The sequence below is a fragment of the Echinops telfairi genome, unplaced genomic scaffold (genome assembly GCF_000313985.2).
Source record: "Echinops telfairi isolate 266 unplaced genomic scaffold, ASM31398v2 ScPeMD7_655;HRSCAF=1070, whole genome shotgun sequence".
NCBI lineage: Eukaryota > Metazoa > Chordata > Mammalia > Afrosoricida > Tenrecidae > Echinops > Echinops telfairi.
Genome location: NW_022104553.1, coordinates 33,483,191 through 33,489,712, shown reverse-complemented (window position 1 = coordinate 33,489,712; position 6,522 = coordinate 33,483,191). Strand labels below are relative to the sequence as shown.

At 40.8% G+C, this 6,522-nt stretch overlaps 1 pseudogene; it reads right to left on the bottom strand.

The window, feature by feature from the left end:
• Window positions 1-5,397: 5,397 nt before the first annotated feature.
• Window positions 5,398-5,542, bottom strand: LOC115870450 (annotated as a pseudogene).
• Between the last annotated feature and the right edge of the window lie 980 nt (window positions 5,543-6,522).

The following is a 6,522-nucleotide window of genomic DNA, read 5'->3' as shown; positions in this document are numbered from 1 at the left end:
AATAGAACAAAATGTTCTTGCATCGAGGGAGTACTTGAGTGGAGGCCCAATGTCCATCTGCTACCTTAATACTAAACCTATAAATATGTGCACATAGATCTATTTCCCCATCCTCCTATATAAATAAATTTGCATATGTATATGCCTGTATTTAGACATATATAAATGCCCTTTGCCTCCTTGTTCTTTCCTCTATTTCCTTTTACTTTCCTCTTGTCCCACTATCATGCTCAGCCTTCATTTGGATTTCAGTAATTTCTCTCAGTTACATTACCCTTGATCAAGCCCTACCAGGCCTCTTACACCCTCCTTGCCACTGATTTTGGATCACTTGTTGTTCCCCTGTCCCTGGATTTGTTAACACCATTTCCTTTCCCCCACCTCCCCCTCTCCCATGTTCCCCTGGAACCATTGGTCCCGTTGTTTTCTCCTCCAGATTGTTTATCCAGTCTATCTTATCTAGATGGACCCACAGAGATAATAATATGCACAAAAACAAGACAAAGCAAAACAAAGCAACAAAAGAAAACAAAACAACAACAAAAACTAATGCCCCCCCCCAAAAAAGAGAGAAAACCCTGTAAATAGTTCAAGGTCTGTTTGCTGACCTTTAGGAGTGTTTTCTGGTCGAGTCTGATGGAGTGCCACGCCCTGGCCTCAAAGTCTATTTTTGGTACTCCCTCAGGACTTCCTTGCTCTGCTCCCCTTGCTGTTCTGTTGCATGCCCTTAGAGTTTTGCCTCAGTGCGATGAGGTCAGATCGGGTGCAATTCCCACACTGTGTCTCCAGTGTTGTTCCCTTTAGGGCTATGGGTCAGTGAGGGATGTTGTGTCTGGTAGTGGGGCCTGCCATATGGTCCTCTCTGTGCATTGCTGCTCTGAGCAGGGATATCGTCCTCAAGGCTTGGTGGTCCAGGATGTGCTCCATTCTCTCTTCCTCCCCCTTCATTTGCTCCCGTGTGCTCTGATCAAACATGTCCCTCTCCTTGAGCTGTAGCTTCAGTGCTGTCCTCTGAAGTAAATTCTTCTGGGGGGAGGGACGACTGTCCACATAGTTGGGATTGGGACCAGCCCCTCAGACCTCTCTACTGGTTCCCTGCTTCATGCCGGTATGTTGCATTCACATCTTGGAGCACCGGGTTGAAGTCTTCTTTCCCTGTGGAGATATAAACAATACCCTCTGCTTGGGTGGGTTAGTGCCCTGTTCCCCCACTACCCAGTTCCTTTCTCCTCCCTTCCTTTTTAGTTGGCTACCATATGTATCCCTGGATTTGATCTGGCCCCTGCTATGCTACCTGGACCTCACCCCAGGAATGTTTGTATACAGTATCTTTTTCCCTATGCCCCTTTTGCATTTTTTAAATTTAAGCTTCCCTCAGTGGACCCATGTTGTACTTCTCCTTTTGTGCTTGACTTACTTCACCTGATGTGTTCACCACTGCTTTTTAGCGATGCGTAGTACTCCATTGTATGTATGTACCACAGTTTTTTAATCCACTCATCAGTTGATGGAAATTTGGGCTGTTTCCAACTCCTTGCAATTGTGAACTGTGCCATGATGACCATTGGAGCACAGATGTCTGGCCGTGGTTTGTTTCTTGCCTCTTCTGGGTATATGCCCAGTAAAGGGATTGCTGGGTCATATGGTAGCTCAATTTCCATCTGTTTTAGATATTGCCAAATTGATTTCCATAGTGGGCTATACATACCAACAGGTCCACCAGCAGTGGATGAGAGCTCCTATCTCACCACAGCCCCTCCAACACTTGTTGCTTTCTGATTTTTTGAATTGGGCTAACTTTGAGGGTGAGGTAGTTAGTTTATTGTGCCAACCTGGCCGATAAACACATGTGGGGTTAATTAGAGGGCAGAGGGATAAATGGCTCAGTGAGCCTCGCCTTTCTAGTTCTCAGGTCTCTTTCTTTGTGATGGTCGGACCAGGGTGAAGCTACCTTAGCCAGTTTAATGCTTCAGCTTGCAAGGCTTATTTCCTGCAATACATCCCCAAGGAGAAGCCACATAGACCTACCCTGATGCAAGCCTGGGTGCTGGAGCACCCGTGTGGAGACCCCTGCTGAGATGCTTACATGTTCACTGATTCAACTTTGCTCCTGCAGTCAGCATCATTGCTTGTCTTTTGTGAGATGGAGGAGCACTTTGTGGATTGGTGTTGGATATATGGGTTAATGGGTTAATGTTGGACTTGTGGGCTTGGACAGCACTGGGTTGGGATGTTTTCTTGATGTTCACTTAACCTTTATATAAAACTCTGTCTTTTACATGAGTTTCTGTGGATTTGTTTCTCTAATGTACCCCGACTAACACAGAGGGTGTTAGGTGGTATCTCATTCTTGTTTTAATTTGCATTTCTCTTATGGCTAATGATCACGAACATTTTCTCATATGTTTATTGCCATTTGGATTTCTGCCCTTGGGAAACTTCTGGTCAGGTCCTTTGCCCACTCCTCAGTGGGAAATCAGTTGTTTTTTATTTTTGGAAGCTAGCAGAGTATTGTAGATTTTAATAAAAATGCCTTAGTCTGATGTGTTATTGCTAAAGATGTTTTCCCAGTCCATCGGCTCTCATTACTCTCTTGGTGAATTCTTTCGATATACACAGATGTTTTATCTTCAGTATACCCCACTTGCCAATTTGTGACTCATCTGTATTAGTGTCCTTCCCTATTTAATAGTCTATGTATTCCCTGTGCCAAAGTTCTTAAGTTGGTCCTAATTCCCTCATTGATGGCCCTAATAGTTTGGGGTTTTACCTCAAGGTCTGTGGTCCACCTTGAGTTTATTCTTGTGCATGTAGTGAAATAAGGGTCTGCTTCATTTTTCTGCAGGATATATCCATTTTCCCCAGAACCACTTGTTGAAGAGGGCATCTGCTTCCCATTTGATATTTTTGGGGGCTCTTATCAAAGATCAGTTGTCTGTATGCTGGTGATTTTATTTCTGGATTTTCAGTTCTTTTCCATTGGTCTGAGTATCTTTCATACCAGTACCATGTGGTTTTAACCACTGTGGCTGTATAATGTGTTCTAAAGTCAGGTAAAGCAAGCCCTTCCACTGTGTCCTTCTTGAGGAGTTCTCTGGGCTTCCTTGCTCTCCATATGAAATTGGTTATCAGTTTTTCCATTTCTTTGAAGAAAGATGAGGGTAGTTGTATCAGGATTGCATTAAACTTATATAGTGCCTTGGGCAGAACTGGCATGTTTACTATATTGAGTCTTCCAATCCATGAGCATGGGATATTCTTCCATTTGTTGAGATCACTCTAGGTTTCTTGTAATAGTGTTCTGTAGTTTTCCTCATATAGATCTTTTGTTCATTTAGTCAGGTATATCCCTAGATATTTCCATTTTTTTTTGGCTATTGTGAAGGGTACCACCTTTTTGATCTCCTCTTCTGTGGTCTTATCCGATGTGTCTAGCAGTCTGATGGACTTTTGTTGATCTTGTATCCTGCCACTCTGCCAAACTCCTCTATTGCTTCTAGTACTCCCCTTGTGGAGCTTTTGGAATTTTCCATATATAAAATCATATCATCTGCAAATAACGATGGTTTCACTTCTTCCTTCCCCAGGAGAATACATTTGATGTCTTTTCTTTGCCTTATGCTGTTAGCTAAAACCTCCAGTATGATATTAAGTAAGAGTGGAGACAAGGGGCATCCTTGTCTGGTCCCCTTTTTCAGTGGGATTGTGTTCATCTTTTCTCCATTGTCTACCATGTTGGCTGTTGGTTTTTCATATATAGCTTGTATTATCTTGAGGAATTTTCCTTCCATTCCTATCTTCTTGAGTGTCTTAAACAGGAATTGGTATTGGATGTTGTCGAATGCTTTTTCAGCATCTATTGATATTATCATGTGGTTCTTATAGTTTTTCATGTCAATGTGGCAAATGATACTAATGGTCTTTCCTATGTTGAACCATCCCTGCATCCCTGGTATGAATCCCATGTGTTTATAGTGAATTATTTGTTTTGTATACTTTTGTATTCTATTGCCAAGTATTTTGTTAAGGATTTTTGGCCATCAATGTTCATTAGAGATAGCGATCTGTAGTTCTTGATTCTTGTGAGATCCCTGCCTGGTTTCGGTATCAGAGGTATACTAGCTTTATAGAAGGAGTTTGGGAGTTTGCCACCTCTTTCTATGTTCTGGAAGAGTTTTTGTAGGATTGGTGTCAGTTCTTCCCTGAATGTTTGGTAGAATTCTCCTGTGAAGCCATCTGGTCCAGGGGATTTTTTGGTTGATAATCCCTTGATAACCTTGTCTATTTCTTCTATTGCTGTGGGTCTGTTGAGATTCTTGACATCCATTGGGGATAGTCTAGGGAGGAATTGTTTTTCCAAGTATTGTCTTCCAAGTTGTTGAATTTATTGGAGTACAGTCCTTCATAGTACTGTTTAATTATCCTTTTGCTTTCATTAGGGTCTGTTGTAATGTCCCCTCTTTCATCCCTCATCGTTGCTATTGAAATTTGTTCCCTCCTTTCTCTGGTTAGGTTTGCCAGTGGTCTGTTGATTCTGTTTATCCTTTCAAAGAACCAACTTATAGCAGCATTATTTTTTCATAGTTTTCTGATTTTCCCTCTCCTAAATCTCAGCCCTGATTTTTATTATTTCTTTCCTTTTTATATTAGTAGGATTGTCCTGCTGACTCTGCTCTAGTTATTGTAAATTTTGAGTGTCTCTTCCTTTTTCAGGTGTACAGTGAACCCTCGTTTATCGCGGTTAATCGGTTCTAGACCCTACCGTGATAAGTGAAATTCTGTGAAGTAGGATTCCTTATTTGTAAATCAAATATTTTCTTAGTTAGAGCATAGAGGACATGAAAAAAACACCCTTTAGTCACCATTACACTCGTATTACCCAATTTATTAAACGAAAAAGGGAAAATACAGTAAAACATTTTGGACGTTACAATGATCATTTATTATATTATTTATGGCATCTAGTTTACAGTATTACATATTTCACATACAGTATTATTGTACATAGTTCTTACAAATACTGTAATCAATAGCCTATGAAATGACTTAAGGGATGTACTCTACAGGTGTGTCGCTGTCTTTTTCCTCTGAAGGAGCGGGTGTAGGCAGTGGGTGCTGTTACGCAAAAACCGTGATAGAGTGAAGCTGCGGAAGTCGAAGCGCGAAGTGGTGAGGGTTCACTGTACATGTAACACTGTGAAACTTCCTCTGATAACTGCCTTTGCTGTGTTCCATAAGTTTTGGTATGTTGTGTTCTCATTCTTGTTGGTTTCTAGAAATTTCCCAATTTCATCTCTGTTCTTTTTGCAATAGAGTTAATCATCCTCCAATCGTTTGCTCTTGTTTTCTTTATCTTCCTTTTGTTCATTTCCAGTCCTATGGCTCAGTGGTCAGAGATAGAGGTCTGTATGATATCAATGTGCTTAAATTTATGTAGATTCACCTTATTCCCCAGCATGTGGTTTATCTTTGAATATGTGCCATGCGGGCTTGAAAAGAACAGATTGTACACTTGATCTTAGCCAAAAGGCTGAGAAGCAATGTGGGCTTGAAAAGAATGTGAACTTTTTTGTATTTGGATGAAAAGCTCTATAAATATCTATCAGGTCAAATTGTCTAATTTTAGTGTTTATACCGCTAGCCTCCTTGTTGAGTTTCTTTCCCTGTGAAAGAAACTATAATTGTTGAGGCTCTGATTTCTTTTTTCATCTTTTCCAGTGTTCGGTTGACATATTCAGCAGGTCTCTCAAGTCTCTCGTTGGTGGAATATTTGTTTAAAAGGCTTAGTGATACTTTTTCTACCATTCCCTTGAGCATTATATAGTGTCCCTCCTTATCTCTTTTTATGGTTTATACTTTGAGGTCAATTTTATGCGAGATTAGGGTCACAAACCTTGCTTTTTTTGAATTGTCATTTGCTTGGTATGCCTTTCTCCAACCTTTGATTCTCAGCCTATTTTTCTCTGTAGTCTTGAGATGTGACTCCTGTAGGCACCAGATTGATGACTTATGTTTTCTAAGCCAGTCTGCTAGTCTTAATCTTTTAATGCCTGAGTTCAGTGCATTGATATTCAGGGTTATTATCTCCATCTTTGGCCTCTGTGATGTCATCTTATGCCTTTTGTGTTGGGTGTTTTCCTACCTTCCTTTCTTATCAGTGTGCTGTGTGTGTGTGTGTGTGTGTGTGTTTCATTCTTGACTTCTTTCCACCCTTAAGCCAACGCAATATTGGGGGCTGTTTTCTCTTTGTTGCCCTCTGGGTGGAATTGTTCCATGTGGTGGTCTCTTATTTATGCTTGGTGAGTGCTGTTCTTCTGCCCATACTGGGTTGGTAATGATCTTTTGTAGGACTGGGTTTCTTCTAACATATTCTTTGAGTTTTTCCTTGTCTGGGAAGACTCTTACTTCTCCATCTAGCTTGATAGATAATTTGGCTGGGTGTAGTATTCTTGGATTTGGGTTATTTTCCTTCAACTTTTGGAATATGTTACTTTACTCTCTCCTTCATAGTTTCTGCTGATA